Genomic DNA, 5,397 nt, shown 5'->3' with positions numbered 1-5,397 from the left:
GACGGACTGCATAATAAAGTTTCATATCACAAGTGGCAATATAAAGCGACGTTCTTTTGCATTAAGATTTTATGCATCCAACCCTAAAAGCACATGACAACCTCTGCTTCCCTCTGCGAAGGGCCTATCTTTTACTTTATGTTTTTACTTTATGCAAGAGTCAAGGTGATCTTCACCTTTCCCTTTTTCATTTTATCCTTTGGCAAGCACCTCGTGTTGGTAAGATCTTGATATATATATATATATATATATATATATATATATATATATATATATATATATATATATATATATCCAATTGGATGTAAATTAGCATGAACTATTATTGTTGACATCACCCAAAGGTGAATACGTTGGGAGGCGAAACAATAAGCCCCTATCTTTCTCAGTGTCTGATTAAAACTCCATAACCACAAGTATTGCGTGAGTGTTAGCAATTGTAGAAGACTATATGATAGTTGAGTATGTGGACTTGCTGAAAGGCTCTATTCTTGACTCTTTCTGATGTTATGATAAATTGCAATTGCTTCAATGACTGAGATTATAGTTTGTTAGTTCTCAATGAAGTTACTGAACCATACTTGACATTGTGAATTGATTGTTACTTGAGCATAAGAAATCATATGACAAAATCTGTATATGTTGCTCTTATAAGAATGATCATGATGCCCTCATGTCCATATTTTATTTTTATCAACACCTCTATCTCTAAACATGCAGACATATTTTTCAATTTCGGCTTCCGCTTGAGGACAAACGAGGTCTAAGCTTGGGGGAGTTGATACGTCCATTTTGCATCATGCTTTTATATCAACTAGATCATCGAAGGCGCATGTTGCTGCGCCCGTTCATTTTGATGTTATAATGTTAGTGATTGATTCAATTATATGTAAGGGTAGTATTTTAATCATATGGTGCAATTATCACACTATACGCAACAGAAGCATTTAAATCATAGAAATATATGTTTTTTGCCTGAATTTTAAAACCTGAAATTTATGGTGGTTTTGTTCCTGTTTATGTTGACATGAGAATGTTAGCAATTGATGGAAAAAAACATCTAAGTTGATTAGTATTATTATTAGGGATATGTTAGATGGTAAGAAGGCTGGTAACTGTTTGATTTTTCATAAGAACAGTAAGGGTTCTCGACCACACAAGGGGAGGAGGCAAGCAAGGTAAATAAAGTGTAGGTACTCATTATTGTAGGGACAACTATATCAGCTATAGTAAAATGGCTGGCAATTATTTTTGCCCACGACACTGTAAACGCACCCCTATTGACTATCCTAATTGGCAACACGTGTAGCAGCAAAGCAGCCACATGAAGTTCATATCACCGGCTGCAGTCCAGGTATAACTTTGGACCTTCTGCTCCAGTTATTGAATTTCTTCGCAGTAGACTAAAGGTTATGCCTCCTTCCAACAGTCTGTCATTTTATGTTCGGTTAAACAAGTGTTACCTTCCCAAGGAGCACATCCTACAGAAAGCTCATCTCCGCAGATACGGTCAAGGTACTGCTCATTTGTTATAACCGTCGCTCCACCCGAATTCCATTGACTGCCGCTGCAGAAATAGAAACAGAATGAATTCTTAAAAGGAAGAACTACAAGCTTTGCATTTTCATCCGACGCAGATAACATCAAGAAAACTGGACGAATGAAACCTATAGGTTAAATACAACGGGATAGGAGATGCGGCTAACACCAAGAAAATTAGAGGCATGAAACTTTAAGAACAGCGTCAAACATCTAGAAAATGGTCTTTCTGGATTAACAAATACCTTTTGTGCAGTTTTTGAGTTTCATTATCTGCCAGGGCTATCACCGTGCTATTAAAAAATGGGTATAGAATATATTTAGTTGGAGAGGGTTGAAAACAAAAAACTGGTTGTAATCATACATGCATATGGGGTACTCGATAAGCATGTACAACCAACATGAATTCATGCCAATTCTACTAATTTACTAAACCATAGGATAAGCCTATTAGGGGCTACATAAAAGAACAGCATCAGGGAACTACTGTGATTAGGCGGCTCCGCCACCTAAAAATTCTCGAGCAAAAAATGCCTGTTCAAAGATAGAATACTATTAAATCCATGCAAACCTTGGAAGTTAACAGGGTCAAATGCACAGAAAGGCAGTAGTATTCAACTTTTTGGAAGCCATGCAGCTCCCCTCCATATTCAACCAACAAATAAAATAAAACAATAATACCATTATTATTACCAGACAAACTTCACTCGTCCAAGTGGCTGGAAGCACCACGGCAATTTGAAATTGTTCAAGTGATCAGGGCCAATATGGTTTGTGAGGCACCCTGAGCATTGTTATTTCATTTGTAAATCAAGTGACTTGAAGCACTGTGCTTACCAAACTGGGTATATTGCCATTATTCTCTCAAACATATAAATGAATGGTTAGCTGTTCTTCCAAAAACTTTGGAGGCAAGCCTAGAATCTACAAAATACTCCATCTGTTCATTAATATAAGACGTTTTAGAGACTTGTATGGTCATGCTAAAACGTCCTGTATTGGTGAACAGAGTGTGATATCAGAAATTTGAGAAGGATACAGACATCTTGCATTATTAGTTGGTAACAGGAAAAACTATTTCAGCAAATGAAAAGTGAAAACAGTTCCACATAGATGTCTCGACATCTTAGAACAATACCAAAGTTCATAGCTTAGCACAAACAATAGATATGCAGTTTAGCTGCAGGTTAGATACATACCAAAATTGTATATTTCTCTCAGTGCATCTGCACATAAATTGAATCACAGATTTTTATCATTTTCTCGGTAGCTTCTTTTGTATTGAAATAACCCAAACACATTGAATTTCGGGTGTAGTTGTTGATTTATATGTACCATTAAATCTGCTAAGCATTCACAGGATGATGATTATAAGACCTCTACTTTTATCATGTATCCGCTAAGATGCCTGTTCTATCTGTTCTATATAGCTTTTTAGTATAATTCTCCTTCTTTTGTAGTGTTACTTGCTTTCTGAAAAATGGAACATTATATGTATATAATATAATCCAAGTCCAGGGAAATTTGCAGATATAACATCATTGTAAAATAATTTCTTGTTGTACTGGACGACCCACCTCCTCTACCTACTCATTGAGGCTATTTAAGATATGAAATATCACATCTTTCCTCTTCCTACAGCCACCATGCATGTGTGTAGTCTTACAGATTCAGCTTTTTTTATGCAACCAAAAAGACTCATCCCATGGATCAAATTAATACGCAATAATTATATCAGGAGGGTTAAGGAGAAGAGGAGCTGTGGTACCATGTCTGGTTGTAGCTCACTTGGAGGATGCACTGTAGGCGTTGTATCTTCACCTTGGTTGTCCTCTCATCATCCAACACTGGTTGTCCTTTAATGAGACAATTATAGAAGGCCCTTGAAAGCATCTTCGTTGAGGGGAGTTTCCGTACTGCTAAAGATAAATATGCTAAAAAAATGTTCCCGGCACCCTATAGGGAGAGTAATTTTTTATGCTGCACACTACATACAATCTATTACCTATATATACTTTCTTTTGCTCCAATAATTAATAATTCAAACATCAAGGTGATCTGAATAATTTCTGAAGTTGGTAAAATGAAAAATACAGAGAGTGTATGCATGACTTGTATAACAGATCGACATAACATCCATGGAAATCAAGTGAACATCCGTGGAAATTGGAGCATTCAGAATTCAGTTACATGATAGATCATTGTACACTATGAACTTAATAGCATCAACCCTAATCATTGAACACTGCAGGTATGGCAAATCCTAATTTATTACCCTAATCTCTAGCATCTCGGACCGACAAACAGATTATTTAGCACCTTGATTTGTGGAGTTATTCATGCATTATTTTTTCTTAAAGTATCGGTCAAAAATCAACACCGGACAGTGTACACGAGTAGTAGAAAATTGCTATGTCTAGTCAACATTAGTGATGGTAACTTGATCGCACATCATTAAAAACTAAAACCACCCAAGCATCATTAGGGAGAATACAAGCTAATTTATGAGAATGAACCTCAGAGATTGACCAGAACCAGGATGGACACTGTCTGCCCAAAATTCAGATTGGAAACAGATTATTACAATGGAGTCATTGGATGAAAAGAGGGGATTGCAAGGGGATTGCAAGGGGATTGCAAGGAAATTGTGCAGGAAAAAGGAAGATAAAGTGGTAACCTAGACAACAACTAAGTTGTCGTTCTGCTGCCTAGTTCAGAAGAGGAACGGGTGAGTGTGAGGTGAAGCAGTTGTAGGTTACAAAGACAGTAATGTATAAATCTGAGGAAAGAAGCACCAGGATCATAATTTCGTTGATGGATCAGCTTCCCGCTTCCAATCTACCTGCCGCGTCATCTGCCCAACCATGCCGCCTCGTCCTGCATGCCATAGATGAGCAACCGCTCGCCCTCCTGGTCGCTGGATGTTAAGCGTTTGCGGCCGGTGAACTCGGACTCCGGAACCAATCGCCGCAGGAAGGAGAGGAGGTTTAGATCCTGAAGCGAACAGGGAAAGGATGAATTCGAAATAGGATTCAGATTTCTAAACCGGATAAAGGGTAGATTGGTAGCCCTTACCTGGTTGATCTGGAACATCGTAGTCGTCATCGCCATGGTGCACAACGCCACGGAGAGAGAGCAGTTGCCGCTGCCGCTGCCGCAGCCGCTGCCGCCGTCGTCGCCCACCACTACGTGCGTTCCTCTGGGAGGGGCACCCCCACTCGACGGGATAGGGGCACCTTCGCTCCAAGTTGCTTTCGCCGGCGGCGGTGTCAGGAGTCGTAGCCGAAGGGGGTCGAGGAAGGTCGTTACATGGGCTTGCTGCGGTCGACAGCCCAATTAACCCCAGAACTCCGATTTTGCTACCGGAGTAGCGGCCCTCAAGGACAGGTAGCCCAGTTTGTAACTTAATTAGATCAGACGGCCAGAAACGAGTGAACCACGAGATCGGACGATTGACATTGCTATGGGCGTGAGAAGCCTCCTAAGGTGCACAGTTATAATGTTTCTAAATATTTATTGCATTATGGAATGTTATTACACATTATGTCTCAATACTTATGGCTATTCTTTCTTATTTTACAAGGTTTACCATGAAGAGGGGGAATGCCGGCAGCTGGAATTCTGGCTGGAAAAGGAGCAAATATTGCAAACCTATTCTGCACAGCTCCAAAAATCCCGAAACTCCACGAAATTTATTTTTGGAATTAATAAGAATTATTGAGCGAAGAAAACACAAGAAGGGCCCACACCCTGGCCAGGAGGGTGGGGGCGCGCCCACCCCTACTGGGCGCGCCCCTGTCTCCTGGGCCCCATGGTGGCCTTCCGGTGCCCATCTTCTGCTATATGAAGGCTTTTACT

The 5,397-nt window shown here is 39.8% G+C and overlaps 1 long non-coding RNA gene across 1 annotated transcript; it reads right to left on the bottom strand.

The window, feature by feature from the left end:
• Window positions 1–1,115: 1,115 nt before the first annotated feature.
• On the bottom strand, window positions 1,116–4,898 carry LOC123162704 (uncharacterized). The gene is made up of 3 exons (XR_006481422.1): window positions 4,615–4,898; window positions 3,308–4,533; window positions 1,116–1,567 (listed from the first exon to the last, which is right to left on the bottom strand). It is a non-coding gene; the product is annotated as an uncharacterized lncRNA (long non-coding RNA).
• Between the last annotated feature and the right edge of the window lie 499 nt (window positions 4,899–5,397).

This window comes from Triticum aestivum, chromosome 7B (assembly GCF_018294505.1).
Source record: "Triticum aestivum cultivar Chinese Spring chromosome 7B, IWGSC CS RefSeq v2.1, whole genome shotgun sequence".
In the NCBI taxonomy this organism is placed as follows: Eukaryota; Viridiplantae; Streptophyta; class Magnoliopsida; order Poales; family Poaceae; genus Triticum; species Triticum aestivum.
The sequence above is the reverse complement of the archived record's forward strand: the minus strand, read 5'-3'. Positions and strand labels throughout refer to the sequence as shown.